The 17,964-nt window shown below is 44.5% G+C and overlaps 1 pseudogene across 1 annotated transcript; it reads left to right on the top strand.

Moving 5' to 3' along the window:
* Positions 1 to 7,298: 7,298 nt before the first annotated feature.
* Positions 7,299 to 10,899, top strand: LOC308552345 (alpha-1-antiproteinase 2 pseudogene; annotated as a pseudogene). The gene is made up of 3 exons: positions 7,299 to 7,989; positions 9,316 to 9,569; positions 10,251 to 10,899. The product of its transcript is annotated as an alpha-1-antiproteinase 2 pseudogene (transcript).
* Positions 10,900 to 17,964: the final 7,065 nt, after the last annotated feature.

Genomic DNA, 17,964 nt, shown 5'->3' with positions numbered 1-17,964 from the left:
CCTACAATAATGCCAGACCTGAGGGTCTAAGAACCTGGGTCAAGTTCAGACTCTGCCACTTTCCAGCTGTGTGACTAGAGAAGTAGTCAAACCTCTTTGAGCCTCAGTATATCCCCATATGAAGATAAAACCTACCTTGAGTTGGTGTGAGGTTCACATCGAATAGTTAAAACAGCTTTTAAAGGATAGCAGAGTAGGGTGCCAATGCCAGGGACTTTATTTGTGGCATTACAAGCTCTTTCTATAAGCCTGGCTCCCTGGGAGGGGCTATTTCAGCATTTTCTCACTGAATCCTCAGAGCAGCACTGTGATGCTGTGAGCAGAGCTGCTTTGCTCTTCTACACCCATTCTACTGAGGCTCAGGGAGGCTAGTGGCCTTGCTCAAGGTCCCAGAGCCAGTAAGTGGCAGAACTGGCGTCAGAGGCTTTCTTGTTCCACCACACCTCACCACATCACCCATGTTCCCTCCCACACAGCCCACAGGACTTACGCAGAGCTGAATTCCTCCTTGAAATATGAGGAAGGCTAGGGGCCCAGCACACTGCAAGGAAAACACCCCTCTGCCTCAGTGGGAAAGCCGCTCATCACCATAGCTCCTCCCACTCGAGGTTACAGAGCACACAGCCCTCAGCAAGCAATCCACACATTTCACACCCCAATACTGGTATCCATGGGAGTAAAGGGGCAGCTGCAACGGCCAGCTGGAACTCCTGAGAATTCAGGGAAAGGCCAAGAGGTGGAGGCACTCACCTAAGATACCATCACTTTACCTCAAAGAGCGGCCTGTCATTACATTAGTCTGGACCTGGTTGGCAGGGAGCCAATTCGGATTAGCTTAAAGCCCCCAGAGTCTCCTCATTGGATCAGATGGAAACCAACAGGGTTCATTCATGGGGTGGGCAAAGCATCAGGGCAGCCGTGACATAGGAGGACAAGAGTGCACCACAAGTCAGACAGGACAGCCATGAGCCTCAGCTTTGCCAGTTCTTTAGTGTTTCAAAAGTATCCACTGACCCTCAAAATCAGTCCTTGAAGGACACAGGCTAGGAGTTGTTATGCCCAATTTACAGATGGGGTACTGGTTTTAGCAGAGTGAAGACCCAGGCCTAGAAGGTCATCCCTCACTTAGGCCTGGGCTGCCCTGACACCATACATTCTCCAGACCATCACAGACCTTATGATGAATTCCAACCTCCCAGTCCATGTGGAGTCCACCCACGTGGGGTCCACCTCTCTGGTCTAACACTAGCTGAAGACACAGCTGCCAGGGCTTCTGGGCTGGTCCAGGTCAGTTTCCCCTCAAGCGGGGATCCAGCTCCTCTCTGAGATAGATGAGAAAGAAACATACACAGGAGCCTTGGGGCTAGGCAGGGACAGCCTGGCAGTGATATTCACATGGCTCTATCAGTTTGCAGGTAAAGACACAGCAATTCGATTTTAAGCATAAATAACAAGCTTTTAAGTGCAAGCTCTGCCCTGACTGGTGGCACCATCTGAGCCTCATTCAATAAAATGAAGACCAAGGTAAAGAGGGCTTCTGGGCTCTCACATGTGTGCACTGATTCAGAACTCAAGTGGGAAATACAGGTTACATACTGATTTCCACCTCGTAGGCGCCCTTGATCCTCTCCACAAGCCCATGAGGTGGGCATTTGTTCAATAAGAAGGTACAAACATTTGCTGGGTACCTGCAAAATCCTGGGGGTAGAGAGAAGGAGACCCAGGTCCCGCCTTCAAAGGCTTAGCAGTGTGGTGAATGTACATCTGCAGAGTCGGTTCAGAACCATCAGCAATGATCCACAAGCACCCACACACAACCTAAGAGCTTCTCTAGAGGCCAGGGCCCTTCTACGGTTGCCCTTTGTTGGATATTCACAACTGGTCCTGCAAGCAAAGCACACAGCCACACACTCATGGCCAGTCCCTGTGGGGAAGCTTCCAAATGAAACTGAGCTGAGCCTTGGAGGACTAATGGAATTAGGGTTCCTGGGTGGAGAAATCAGAGAAAGGCACACTCACCAGGCAGCTCCCTTCCCAGCAGGGACACAGGCAGTAGCCCAGGGTGCTAGCTCTTGAGATTTTGAGTTCATTGCTACCACAGCAAAATCCAGCTCCTTCTCACTGATGCAACTAGAATCAGAGAAAATGCCCTCAAAGAAGTCTTCACCTAAGAAGCAAGCCTTCCACAACGGCTAACATCAGAAAGGACCAGGAAAGGCAGAAGGGGAACCCTTAGGAGGGAACCACATCAGAAAGTGCCAGAAAAGGGGTAGTAAGCTCATGCCAGGGGAAACAGTCCAGGTGCTGTGGTGAGAATGTGCCAGGAAATCTAGGGGTGCCCTGTGAAGTCACATGGGGAACAGCAGGAAAGTCCCAAAGGGAAGGCCTGACCCCAGGTGGAGTTGACATAATTACCAGGGACATTTGCTCTCTGAAATCAAGGCTGCCTTCCGTGACCACTGTGTAGCACTTTTTATCACTTTGGTTATCTGGGAACAAAGTGAAAACCATGCAGTGAAAGAGCAGAGCTGCTAGAATTTTTTTAAATGTCACAGTGGGGCTTTCACAGAAAGCACAGCAAACAGAACAAGTTAGAAATATGTATTAATTATATATTTGTTGAATTTATTGGGGTGACATTGGTTAATAAAACCACACAAGTTTCAGGTGTGCACTCTGTAACACAGCATCTGCACACTGCATCGTGCACTCACCACCCAAAGTCAAGTCTTTCTGCCTCCGTTTATCCCCCCTTTGCCCTCTTCCCCCTCCCTATTCTCTTTCCTCCTGGCAGTCAACATACTGCGATCTGTGTCTGTAGTTTTTTTGGAAGCAGCCCAAGTGCCCATCAGTAGATGAGTGGGTAAGAAAGCTGTGGAACACCCTGGCTGGTGTGGCTCAGTTGGGCATTGTCCTGTGCACTGAAAGGTCACAGGTTCCATTTGGAGTCAGGGCATGTGCCTGGTTTCAGGCTCCATCCCTGGTAGGGGGCATGAAGGAGGCAGCCGATTGGTGTTTCCGAGTCACATGGATGTTTCTCTTTCTCTCTCCCTCTCTCTTCCTCTCTTTCTAAAAATCAATTTTTAAAAAAAAAATTTTTTTTAAAGCTGTGATACCTTTACACAATGCAATACTACTTGGCTGTAAAAAAAAAAAAAAAAGGAAATCATATCTTTTGAGATAGCATGGAGGGACAGGGAGGGTATTATACTCAGTGAAATAAACCAGTCAGTGTAAGACAAATACCATATGATTTTTCTAATATGTGGAATCTAATAAACAAAACTAACAAACAAACTAGAAACAGACTCATAGATACAGAGAACAGACTGGATTAATTTTTAAAAGCTATTTTTCTTTAGTCTGCAGTTATCAAGAGCCTCAAAGTACGTTCTGAGTGCTATCACTGTAATTTCCTCTCATTCTGAGGGCACTTTCAGCATTAAAATGTGAGGATGAAATGGTAAAGGCAGTATCACAAAGCAGAAAGCATTCAGGAATCCCGGTCAGCCTCCAATTAGTAGAGAACCGCGAGCGGGCCCCGCAGTCTGTGCACCTCGAGTTCCATCACTGCAAAATAAGGGTAATGAGACCATTCATTCCAAGCTTCTTCTATAGATTGCTCTGCAAAGTGCTTTGTAGTGCTGGTTCTTACTAAACAGCAAACATTAATCAAGACTGCAGATTCTAAAAGTAATAGTTTGGGACTAGCTTCCCGCTTTCCTGTCTCTTAAGTCACTGAGAAAATTAACAATGCAACAATTTGTGACCATAGGCCCTGAGCTGGGAGTCAGGCAGCCTGGGATCTTTTCACAGCTCTACCAGTACTGTGCCCTGGGAGCTGGGGAGGTCGCCTCTTCTCTGTGAGCCTGTTTTCTCACTACCAAAATGGGAACACCGAGGTCCCTTGAGGGCTTGGTATTCTGCAAGATTCTAACTACATCAGGGCGGCCCAATGTCATTCTTTCACATGGGCTCTCTGAGCCTTGGCACTTGGCAGGTGTCTATTAACTCCCTTCCACACCTGGATAAGTGGGCTTTGGAGGCTGACTCCAGGTCCCGACATGAACTTTCCTGGGGCTGGCACCTTGGCAGCCACAAGCTCAGTGACTTCAGGCCACTGATATTTGTTGAAGGTCAACCATGTCTCAGGCACAGTTTCAGGCTCTGGAACTGTTTTACTCATTTACTCCTCTCAAGAGATCTGTGAGGTGGGCATCAAAGGAAGATGAACCTTTGGTCTTGCATGGCATGGGCTCCCATAACCCCACCCTTCAGGTGACCTTGCACCTGCTGGTTCTGCTGGACTAGGCTGCTTCAGGCAGGTACAGCACGGCCCTCCGATTATATCAGGCCCTCGCTGGCTAAGCGCTGGAGGCTCCCCTGGTTCATTTCCTGCATAATAGGGGGCAGTTACTGGCCATGCAACTTAGCTTCCCAACTCCCTGAGATGCCCTATAAGTAGGTGAAGCCAGGAGAGAGTGTGGGACAGCCTGTGAGACAAGTCCAGCCCAGTGAGTCTCTTTGGAGAATAGGTGAGTTCCATCTGCTAAGGGTATAATTCCCCTACAGCCTCCTCTGGAGCCGGTGCTGGGGGTGAGGCTGGGCCACCGTGCCGTGATTATTGTCTCCACTTGACAGAGGAGAAAACTGAGGCGCGGACAGGTTTGGCTGCAACTGCCAAGTCAGGATTGGAAGCCAGGCAGCGAGCCTTCACTGTCCTGCTCAGCACAGTCCCTGGGCGATGGAATCACTTTCCTCAGATGCCCCTGCACCTAGCAGGTCCTCAAGGACAGCAAGTGCTGGGGCCATAGAGGCTTGCTGTCACTTTTCTCTTCATCCCTCCCTGTGGCCTCGGTGGTATTCACCTGTGACTCTGACACCTGCAAAGGCATGGACGAGTCCTCTTGGAGGCTCTCGCCCCTGCGCCCCTTCCTGCCATGCTTCTCTTTCTCAGATCCTTCTTTCTTACCTGGTTCCTTTAAAACTTCAGGCAGAGCCAGAGACCTTGACCTTACCTTTGATTCCACGCTCTGCCTATCTTAGTGGAAAGAACAGATGTGACCTTGCTTTTCCCAATTTCCAGAAGATGGCCCATGGTCTCCCCATCTGTTCCCTGGCCCGACCCTCCTACCTTAGAGCCCTGGCCTTGATCTCTGAAAGGCTGAGATGTACTCATTAACTCTTCAGATAACCCTTTCCTGTCACCTCTTCCCCTTTCTTATCTGGGTTCATAGCCCATCTTGATGATGGTTGGCTGCTCACTGATCCTAAAAGTTTTAGTTTGCAAAACCCAAGGCCCTCTTCCCCCAAAGAACAGATCTCCAGCTCTCTTTCTGGCTGTGAGTTATGATGACTAGATTGATTTCACTCACTTCTCCCAAAAATCTCATTTTAAAGAGCAGGCTCAGAGAGATTAAAATTTGGGGGTCCACAGCTAGGAAACGACAGAAGCAGATCAGAACCCAGGCCTAATGAAAGCTAAAAGAAATGCCACCCCGCAACATCCACTGGAGAAAGTAGCATCATCTGAGCCCTGGGCCGGGAGGTGAGCTGACTGTAGACAATATGGGGGATGGGATCTCAGACTCACTGTGGGGCCAGCTTGGAATGGTTTCTAGGGCCTGTGGTTGTATGACTATTTAATGGGAACAGCCCTGACCCTCAGAGACTGCTGTAATTAAGCCTCTTAGAGGTGGCTATTATTAAGTTCCCAGTGAAGAACAGGTGTCCAAGCCCCCAGGTAGCAGGAGAGGAGATCTGCTATGTCTCCCAGAGGCCTGGTCACAGCGTGCCACAGCAGAGTCCTGGGGTCCCTAGACAAGGTCCCTACTCAAGAAGAATGAATGCCCCAAACTGACTGGGTCTAGTGACAACTTTGGCCCCAATAAGCAAATTCAGTTGGGACTCAATTGACCCAAAGCCACTCTGAAATGAGAATTCTGTCCAACCAGGGAGGTGGCGGCTTCCCAAGGGGGCCTCAGGCTATGAGCCCCTCCTGCCCCACAGGGACCTCCACAGGGGCACTTTTGACCTGAGAAGGCACTGGGCAATGTCTGGAGAATTTTCGATTGTCACATCTAAGGGTTGGTTTTACTAGGATGCTGCTAAACATCCTTCAATGCACAGGACAGCACCCACTGCATGGAATTGTGCAGCCAAGTGTTTCTAGTACTGAGCTTGAGACCTGACTCCTCGTTCCCCGACCCCTAGAAACACCCAGGTTCCGGCTGGGGAAGAGTTAGCAGGTGACCATCCCCGGCACAGAATGCCAGACAAGAAGCAGAGAGGCCTGTCTGTCTCGGCTCTGCTTGGCCAGCTGCATGGCCATGAGCAAAGCACTAACCCTCTCAAACCTCACTTTCAACATCCTATAAAATGAAGATAATAAGATACTCCCTGGGACAAAGATTAATGAATGTCTGTGAGGCCCACCAGATTAAGGGCTCTCAGGTGCCTTTTCTCAGCAGCATTCCCAGGCCTGACACACGCAGGTTCAGATAATAATCCACTTCAGGATCCAGTAGCCTGTATGTGAGAGCTGCAGTAGTTGCGAGAAAAGGCAGATGGATGAAGTATGTGGCGTGAGGAAGGGTCAGGGCCAGTGTCAAACAGGATTGTTTTCCTCTTGACTCTGTGGTGTTCTGGTTGTGTGTCCTTAGGCAAGATCCTTTCCTCTCTGGACAGCAGCCTCTCTGCCCATTAAAAAACAAAGTTCTATGGCAGCCACCCTAGAGCTGTTTCAAATCCAGTCATCCCTGAGCCTGATCTGGCTGCTTCCTGGGTAATTGTGTGCATGTGCCTTATGTGTCCTGTGTCTCAGTTTCCTCTTTTATAAAATAGGGGCTGTGGCACTTGCACCTCAGGGTCACTGCAGATATCAGTGGAGCTGTAGACAGTATGGACTCTGGACCCACACTTCCTGTGTGTGGTTCTGGTCCTGCTACTTTATTTGCTCTGTGACCTTGGATAAGTGATTTTGACCCCGTGGAGCTTTGGCCTCCTCATCTGTACACTGAAAATCGTCATATGGCATAGATCATAAGGCTGTTATAAGAAGAACATGAGATAAGACAGCAGAGTGCTCAGGATGGAGCTTGGCAGGTGGTAAGCACTGTAAAAGTCTTAGCTACTGTTCGGAGACTTTGGGTGACAAGGTTGTAGGGAGTGCTTGGCACAGGGCTGCACAAAGTACATGTGGAATAAACTCTGGCTGCTTTAGATGGTGTTAACCAGTGGCCAGGGAACTCATTGTGTGGCGTGACTTGACCATGATGCCCCTTCTCTCTCACAGGACAATGCCATCCTCCATCACGTGGGGCCTCCTCTTAATGGCAGGCCTGTGCTGCCTGCTCTCTGCCTCCCTGGCTCAGGGTTCCTATATAGATCCCCACCCTCACCATAAGATGTTCCGGAACCTGGGTGACTTTGCTTTCAGCCTGTACCGCCATGTGGCCAATCAATCCAACTCTACCAACATCCTCTTCTCCCCACTAAGCATCGCTACAGCTTTTGCGATGCTCTCCCTGGGGGCCAAGGGTGAGACTCACACCCAGATCCTGCAGGGCTTACGTTTCAACTTGAAGGAGTTTCCTACGTCTGATATCCACAAAGGCTTACAGCATCTCTTCAACTCGCTAAACCAGGCAGACAAACAGCTGATCAGTAGCAGTATGCTATTTATTGATAAGAAGCTGAAGCAAAAGCATACGTTTCTGGGCGATGTCCAGAAAATGTATCATTCAGAAGCCTTCTCCGTCAACTTCACAGACACTAAGGTTAAGAAACAGATGAATGATTATGTAGAGAAGAAAAGCCAAGGAAAATTTGTGAATCTGGTCAAAGACCTTGACAAAGACACAGTTTTTGCTCTGGTGAATTACATCTTCTTTAAAGGTAAGGTTGCACAACCAGCCTGCTCTTGTTCACATAGAAACATCCAAAAATATTCTCAAGCATCAGTTCTTAAACTTTCCTTGGCAGTGCAGGGTGCGACATGACTATGCATCTCAACATGGGTTATGCAGTTGAGGACAACCAACCAAAAAAAACTCACCATGGTCAAGTAAGGCTAGGGAGCAATGGGTCAAACAGTCAAAGCATCATCTTCCCTGCAGGACTTGTCAGAGTCTTTTGTGTATGTTCTCATGTGTATCATAAATCCCTACCAGGGAGGGAGGTAAAATATGCAATGCCTCCCTGCAAACACAGGGCCAGAAAACAAAGTTTAGCAGCATGCACGAAAAGAATAGGTTTCTTGAACCACTCTAGTGTAGTGGAAGGAGTGACAGCTTTCGAAGCAGAAAGACCAGGGTTCAAATCCTGCCTCTACCTCTTATTAGCTGTTTGACTATCATCAAGTCATTTTACCTCTTTGAGGTACTAGTTTCCTATCTGGAACATGAACATAATAATCCCCTTGCTGTCACGTTTCTGTAAGGAGTAAATGTGTTACATGGGACTATAAGCTCACAGAGTGGGTGCTCAACTGAACTTGAATCTCAGCCTGCCTTCCTCCCTCCAAGTGCTGAAAATGTCAGAAACCTGTGGGGCCCAGAGGGCATTCTGAGGCTGTTTAAATAGTCCATGGAAATAGCTGAGGTAAGGAGGCGACAATCAAGGTCAGGGGCTGCTTCCTTCACACTGTTGGCTCCTTGGCCTGAAGCAGAATGGTGCGATGGAGAGCCCCGAGGCCAGAGTCAGCACAGCTTGGGTCCCAGCTCTGCTGTGGGACTTCAGGTGCATCTTGTCCCCTCTCCAGCCTCTGTCTCTGTCTTTCATCCAATGAGAAACTGGGGCTCAGGGGTCCCCAAGACTCCTGTCTACTCTGACTTGTCAGGTGGTGACAGTCTCTTGGTATCGCAGAGGGGGTGCCCAGGCCTCCACATTTCACGTTGGTCCAGGAAAAGGCCATTAGGGTAAGAACAGGAGTGATTTCCCTGAATGATAAGAACCGCCAATTACAAGGGGCAGAGAGACTCAGGCAAGGAGGTGCCAAGTATGACTGATGCCAATAATTTTCATTTAGCATCTTCCAAACAAATGAAATACAAGTGAAAATGCTTACTCTGACCAGCCAGATTGGCATCCCTGAGCCTCTACAATAGAGACAATCTGGACCGTCCTCCAGTCCGGCATTATCCTCACAAAAGTCCTGTCAGTGGACTGATGTCCATTTCAGCTCCATTTTACAGCTGGGGAGGCTGAGGCTCAGAGAGAGCCATCTCATCGAGGAGGCTCAGGGCTCCTTCATTCTACCACAGGTACCTAACCCCTTCCCACTCTTGGCTGACATGCACCTTCACCTCTCTCCAGGCCAGTGGAAGGCTAACTTTGAGGCTGAGGGTATAGCAAAAGGAGACTTCCATGTGGACAAGGAGACCACAGTACAGGTGCCCATGATCTACCGCGCGGGCATGTTTGAAGCAATGCAAGACAGGGAGATCTCCTCCTGGGTGCTATTGCAGCGCTACAGGAACAGATTCTGCGCCTACCTGATCCTGCCCGACCCAGGGAAGATGCAGGAGCTGGAAGCCACAGTCTCTGATGGTCACCTCCGCAGGATCTACGCAACCATGGACAAACGGTGATTCCCAGTTCAGGGCTGGCCGGGACCTGCCACATCAGGCCTGGCCAGAGGGCCAGGGGAGGGTGGACTCTCATCTCGTGCATAACCTTGTGCTTTGAGACAGAAGCCAGCATCAGTTTAGGTAGCACTAACCAGGTTCCATGAGAGGTACAGTGCCCACAGCTCAGGAGGCGAAAGTCCCAACCTTGGGAACTTCCAGAATGTACACTATCCCTTCCCCATGTCAGCACCTGGTTCAGGGAGAGCAGCACCAACACACACCAGGAGAGAACCAGGAAGGAAGTGGTGGGCTTCCTGGCAAAGACTGAATGTGGGGTGAAAGGATAGAAGGTTCATGGCTAGAATCATGTCAGACCCTCTCAGCCACACTTTGTACCCGTGGAAAACAAGAGCTGAGCAATCAGCACCCTGCATCACTCATCATTCACTGGGCAAATGGCACTCAGTACCTGACACCACACCACACGTTCCCCTGGGATTCCAGCCCCAAAGTCCCAGTCTGGGGGTGACCAAGCCCTACAGGGCAGTGTGCAAAGTGCTTCCAGAGGACATCCTAGATCTGCCCGAGGGGCTTCTCAGACGAGATGGCATTTGAGAGGCTTTGCAGGGCAAGAGGACTTTCGTCATTCTACTCACTGACACAGGGTAGGGCACCTAAAAGTACAATAAACCAACACCAACCTCCATCTTCCTGTGGGCAGAGACACAGGTGCCAAGTGGGAGAAATGGCCAGAAAAGGAAAACTTTCAATGTTGTGAAATTCCTGTTTTCTAACCATCTTGACAGATATGTCAATTTATATTTGCCCAAATTGTCCATTTCTGGAACCTACGATCTTAAAAATGTGCTGGGCAAAATGGGCATCACCAAGGTCTTCAACAACGCAGCTGACCTCTCGGGGATCAGTGAGGAAACACCCCTGAAGCTGTCCCAGGTGAGCTTGTCCCTGGTGTCCATAGGTCAGAATGTGTACAAGGCTGCAGCACAGGGGGAGGGGACGAAGGGACACATACACACACCTATAGACTGAGGTCTCTGAGGAATGCTATTCCATTAGACTCGCCAGGATTGGGATATGGTCAGGTGACTGAGTGAGGGACGTGGCTTCCTATGTTCTGGCATTTTAGGGATGTCCCCTGAGGTTGTGTCTCATCTTTGGTCAGGGTCTTCCATTCTTTGGGCTCAATGGACCCATATTTACAAAGACAGATTGAGGGTCAGGGATTTCAAAGGACTTTTGGCCCCCACATCCTGTGACACTGGGAGCTACTGATGAATCAGCAAGTCCAAGTTAATGAGTGATTTTGGCTAAAGATGCCATTTATCAGGAGAATTAAAAGTGATTGAAGAAACAACTACAGTTCTATACTGATTATGAACTGAGTGCCTGGTTGTGGACCAGACACTATGAAGGTCCCCGTCTAAGTCCTGGTGCCCAAGGACCTTAAAATGAGAAACCAGAAACAAGAGACGTGCCAAGGAAGATGGAAAGTTCAAGTAAATCTTCTACCTCCTGAGGTGGGGGGTTGTTTCCAGGGAGACTGAGAATGTTGGTTGGGAAGATGTGAGGGTGCCCAGATGGAGTCAGGTAAAGGCCTTGAGAAGGTGGAGACAGGCCTATGTGTCTCCTGCCAGGAGTGGAGGACCTGGTTGGGGAAGGACAGGCCTGGTGATAAGAGAGGACTGAGTATGGTGTGGAGGGGCAGGGAAGTGACCTTCCCCTGGGGAAGGAAGGGTAAAGAAGAGGATCTGGGATAAGGTTGAGTGAGTAGGTGGGACCAGTGGATGGTGGTGCCCCACAGTTACCAGATAAAGATCCTTTCATTTTGTTGTACTCAAGAACACACACATACATGCACACCTCTAACACATGCACACACACATATGCACACACAAACACACACATTTATTGAGCACCTACACTGACTGAGGTTTCTTACATAATGCACTTACTGGCCCTTGGTGATCACATCATACAACTCTGGTTTTCCTACTTAGGAAGTGAGGATTCGTAAAGAGTACTCATCTCCTTGAGGTGCCACAGTTAGTTAATCAGAGGGAAAAGTGGGATTGGAACCCCGATCCTGTGGCTGACAGTCAAGTTCATTCCACTACATCATGATGATTCAAGTTGTGAATCTAGTGGCTCTTTAAAAAAAATGCTCAAATGGCAGACACTCAGCTGGTAATTCTGCTTGTTTGTCATTGTTTTGTTTTTTTTAAATCAAGGAAATGTTATAAAAACCCAGGTCCTCACTGGGCCTTGAGCCCTAGAACAGATCCCTCCATATCGGACCTTGCTCCCAGGCTTGGGTGAAGGATGGTGCAGTCTGCCTCTGCCCCAAACATGCCTCTGCTCTCTCCCTTCCAGGCGCTGCATAACGCTGTGCTGACAATTGACACAAAATATTCTGGTGTCACCTCTTTTGATAAGAGTAGATTGCGTTGGTATCTGAACATCAAGTTGAACAGGCCATTTTTAGTCGTCATCATGGATAAAGTCAGCAACATTCCCCTCCTTGTGGGAAGGATGGTAAATCCCACACAAAAATAACTTCCTCTCAGGGTTCAACCCTTCACCTCCCAAGCCAAGCCCCCTCCCTTGATGGCATTAAAGAATGGATAAACTGGCCCAAGCTTGAGTGTAACATGCAAATCCCATAGTCTCTGATTCTCCTTTCACATTCCCAGGATGCGTGTGGAATCCAGGTGACAACAATCTTAGTATCACTTAATATTTATTAGGTATTTATACTGTCAAGGCACTGTGCTTGGCAAGCATGAAATTTTGGCTGAAAACCATAATTTACTTAACATGTAGAGAAAACCAGCAATGACAGGAGATGGACATACTGGAAATAGGTGGGGACACCTAATTAACTACTTAGATTTTGGTAGAAGAGTGGTAGAAAAAGAGGGCAACAGTAAGGCAAGGCGAAGCCAGGCAGACCACACAACACGAAGAGAGCTTGGGGGTTGCACTTATTTGGGGGACCCAATCAGTTCAGAATATTAAAGGCTCAAGTCCGTATTAAATAATGGTGTTTGTACCTCTGAGTAGACTACACATTAAGACATAAAAACACAAATACTCTAGAAGAAAGCACTAGTTAAGTTATTCCTTGATAATGAAGTGCATAAAATCTCTCTAAACAAGAGAGTAAACCCATACCCATAGAAGGAAGGATTATCATATTTGACTTTATAAAATGCAAATTATATGGCCAAAAAATTGCCATTTCATTCACCAAGAAGGTAAAACAAATATAAATATATATGCACCAAACATCAGAGCTCCTAAATATATGGAGCAAGTATTGACAGAATTAATGGGAGAAATAGACAGGAACACAATATAGTAGGAGAAACAATGCCCCACATTAAAATAATCAATAGAAAACGAGACAGAAGATCAACAAGGAAACAGACGACTTGAACATCACTATAGAGCAACTGTACCAACAGACATATCAGAACAGAACACTGCACCCACAAGGGCAGAATACACATTTATCTCAAGTGCACATGGAAAATTCTCCAGGACAGACCATATGTTAGGCCACAAAGCAAATTTTAATACATTTTAAAAGATTGGAATCATACAAAGTAGCTTATACAATCACATTAAAATGAAACTAGAAATCAGTAGCAGAAGAAACACTGGAAAATCCTATTGGTCAAAGAAGGTATCACAAGAGAAATTTAAAAATATCTTGAGACAAGTGAAAATGAAAGCACAACTTACCAAACTTATGGGATGCAGTAAAAGCAGTACTAAGAAGAAAGTTTATAGTTATAAGCATTTAAATTTTAAAAAAATGAAATATCTCAAATCAACAACCTAACTTCACACCATAAAGAACTAGGAAAAAAAAGAAAAGCTAAACTCAGAGCTAGTAAAAGAAAGAACATAATAAAGATTAGAGCAGAGATCAACAAAAAAAGAAAAAAAAATTTTTTTTTAATCCTCACACAAGGGTGTTTTTTTCCATTGCTTTTGAGAGAGAGTGGAAGTGGGGGGGTGCAGAGAGGGAGAAACATCAATGTGAGAGACACATCGACTGGTTGCCTCCTACATGCACCCTGACCAGGGCTGGGGATTGAGCCTGCAACCGAGTTACGTGCCCTTGACTGGAATCGAACCTGGGACTCTTCAATCTGCTGGAAGATGCTCTAACCACTGAGCCAAACTGGCTAGAGCAAAAAAAAAAAAAAAGAAAAATATTTAAAAAGCAATGGGAAAATCAACAAAACCAAGAATTGATTCTTTGAGAAGATCAACAAAATTGGCAAACCTTTTTGGAGACTAAGAAAAAAGGAGAGAACACTCAAATAACTAAAATCAGAAATGGAGAAGACATTACAAGTGATTTTACACAAATAAAAAGGATTATAAGAGAATACTATGAAAAAATTTTATGACAACAAATTGGATAACTAGATAAAACACAAATTTCTAGAAATACACAATCCACCAAGAATTGATCATGAAGAAATAGAAATTGTGAACAGATGTATAACTAGTAATGGAAATTGAGTCAATAATTTTAAAAAAACTCCCAACGAAGAAAATCCTAGGACCTCATGGCTTCACTGTTGAATTCTACCAAGCATTTAAAAAATAATTCACACATGAAATAAGCCAGGCAGTGAAAGACAAATATCACATGATCTCACTTATATGTAGAATCTAAAGAACTTAATAAACTGATGAACAGAATAGATTCAATGACATGGAAGCACAGATGAGACTGATGAATGTCAGAGGGATGGAGGAGGGCGAGTAGGTGGAGGGGGAGAGAGTAACCAAAGAATTTATGTGCATATATACACAACCCAAGTACATGGACAATGGTGGGGAGAGGGACTGGGGAGGGGGAAGGAATGGGGTGGAACCGGTCATTGGGGAGAAAAAGGGACATCTGTAATATTTTAAACAATAATAAAATTTTAAAAATAAAAAAAAAAAATAATTCACACAAATTCTCTTCAAGTTTTTCCAAAAAATGAAGAGGAAATAACCCTTCCTAACTCACTTTATGAAAGCAGCATTACTCTAATACCAAAGCCAGACAAATACACAAGAAGATAAATTATAAACTAATATCTCTGGTGAATATTGATGCAAAAATCCTCAACAAAATTCACTCATAAATAGAATTCAGCAGCACATTACAAGGATTATACACCACAACCAAGTGGAATTTGTTCCTGGAATGCAAGGATGGTTTAACATATGAAAAACAATCACTACAATATACCACATTAACAGAATGAAGGGTAAAACACATGATTATCCCATTTGATACAGAAAAATACTTGACAAGACTCAACATCCTTTCAGGATAAAAACACTCAAAAAACTAAGAACAGAAGGTAACTACCTCAACATGATAAAGACCATATATATAGAAACCCACAACTAAGATCATACTCAGTGATGAAAGACAAAGCTTTTCTTCTAATATCAGGAACAAGACAAGGATGCCAGCTTTGGCTTCTTCTATTTAACATAGTAATGGAACTTTTAGCCAGTGCAATTAGGCAAGAAAAATAAATTAAAAGCACCCAAATTAGAAAGAAGTAAAATTATCTTTGTTCACAGACAACATGATTTATATGTAGAAAATGCTAAAGACTATACAAACATACACTGTCAGAACTAATAAACATAGCAAAGTTGCAGGATACAAAATCAACAGGCAAAAATCAGTTGCATTTCATACACTAACAATGAACAATCCATAAAGAAAATTTAAAAACAAATTATATATACAATAGCATCAGAAAGAATAAAATATGTAGGAATAAATTTTCACCAAGGAGGTGAATATTTGCATACTGAAAACTACAAAATGCTGCTAAAGAAATTAAATAATATATAAATAAATGGAAAGACTTTCCATGTTCAGAAATTAGAAAACAATATTGTTAAGATGTCAATAGTACCCAAAGAAATCTATAGATTTAATGCAATCGCTATCAAAATCCCACAATATCTTTTATAGAAATAGAAAAATCCATCCTAAAATTTACATGGAATCTCAAGGGACCCAAATAGCCAAAACAATTTTGAAAAAGAGCAAAGTAAGAGGTCCCATATTTCCTGACTTCAAAGCTATAGTCATCAAAACAGGGTGGTACTGGCTTAAAAACAAACATACAGACCACTGGAATGAAATAAAGAGGGCAGAAATAAACCCTCACATATACTGTCAAGTGATTTTACACAAAGATGCTAAGACTAATGGGAATAATAATGGTCTTCTCAATAAGTGGGCACTGAGAAAACTGTATATGCACAAGTAAGAGAATAAAGATGGATCCTTACTTTACATCATATACAAAAAATTGCTCAAAATAAATAAAAAACTAAATATAAGTGCTAGAACTATAAAGCTCTTAGAAGAAAGCATACGGGAAAGTTTCATAACATTGATTTAGCAATGATTTCTTGTACATACCACCAGAAGCACACACAACAAAGTTAAAATACATGAACTATATCAAATTTTAAAACATTTATGCATTGAAGAACACAATCAACAAAGTGAAAAGGCAACCTGTGGAATGAGAGAAAATATTTGTAAATTATATATCTAATAAGGAGTTAACATCCAGAATATGTAAGAGTATACTACAACTCACCAACAAGAAAAAAACAAATGAGCCAAGTTAAAAATGGGCCAATGACTTGAATTAACATTTCTGCAAAAAAAAAATAGATATGACCAACAAGCACATGAAAAGATGCCCAATATCACTAATTATTAGAGAAATGCAAATCAAAATCACAATGATATACCAACTCGCACCTCATTATTATATATTTTTTAAAGAAAATAACAAGTTTTGGCAAGGAGAAATTGGAACCTGTGTGTACTGTTGGTAAGAATATAAAATGATGCAGCAACTCCAGAAATAGTATGGTAGTTCCTCAAAAACTAAAAACTGAAATATCATATGACCCAGCAATTTCATCTCTGGATATATATTCAAAGAACTGAAATCATGCTCTTGAATTGATTTTGTAAATCCATGTTCATAGCAGCATTATTCACAATAAACAAAAGATAGAAGCAACCCAAATGTCTATCAAGAGGTAAATGAATAAACAAAATTTGGTATACACATATAATGAAATGTCATTCAGCCTTAAACAGGAAAGAAATTCTGAAATGTGCTATAGTATGGATGAATTTTGAGGACATCATGCTAAATGAAATAAGCCAGTCAAAAAAGGACAAATGTTGTATGATTCCACTTATATGAGATACCGAGAGCACTCAAAATCATAGAGAGGGAAAGAAAGCATAATGGTGATTACCAAGGGCTGGGGTGGTGAGGGACAGGAGGTGATGTTTAATGGCTATAGAGTTTCTGTTTTGAAAGGTGAAAACTGTTCTGGAGATTGGTTGCACAATAATGTGAATGTTCTTAAGACTACTGAACTATACACTTAAAAATGGTTAAGATGAGAGAAACATCAGCATCGTGGCAGAATGAGAAGGCCCCTTTTTATCTCCCCTTAAATATACAATTAGTCACCCATCTATAACTAAACAAAGGTTCCTCTGCTCAACGCACTAGCATACTACAGATGTTCACACACTGATGCATCTGAATGTGTGCATATTAGAACACATGGGGGAGGCAGGATGGACCCACAGACATGTTTCCCCATAGACCCAGCTAACACAGTGGAGCCTAGTAGCAGCAGCAGAGATGTTTCTACAACATCCTGGCTACAATGCAGCAGCGCCAGAAGCCATAGGGAACCAGTAAGCAGTGCAGCAAGTACACAAGCCTGGCTCCTTTCCACCCACCATGGTGGTGGTGCCCTGAGACCCAGGCAGGCTGAACACAGTGCAGACACCCATCATCTTGGTCATCCAGGTGGTGTATCCCACAACCACAGCAATGTTCCCCCCACACACACCCCACAACTCTAGAGGTGCAAGTAGCACAAGTAAGAGAAAACAAAAACTTGAGCTATATCATGATCTACTGGAAAACAAAATAAAAGCCTCTAATTATCAACCTGCTGAATTGTTAGAATCAAAATGGTACCTAAATAAGAAAAGTGTTCACTGTTTCAAATGCATCTATAGAGAAAAAAACCATCAAGCACCATGAACAATCAAGGTAACAAGGTAACATAGCAAGGAAACGACAGTTCACCAGAAACCAAATTCAAGTTCATGGAAGATTGTGATATAAATAACAGAGAATTCAAATAGCAGTCATGAAAAAAATCAACAAGATACAAGACAACTCAGAAAGGCAGGTCAATGAGTTCAGGAATAAAATTAATGAACAGAAGGGGTACTTTACCAAAGAGATTGAAACTATTAAAAAAACTGGAATTCTGGAGC

The sequence above is a fragment of the Miniopterus schreibersii genome, assembly GCF_964146895.1.
Source record: "Miniopterus schreibersii genome assembly, chromosome: 1".
Lineage (NCBI taxonomy): Eukaryota > Metazoa > Chordata > Mammalia > Chiroptera > Miniopteridae > Miniopterus > Miniopterus schreibersii.
Note: the sequence above shows the minus strand (reverse complement) of the source record. Positions and strands in the feature narration are given on the sequence as shown.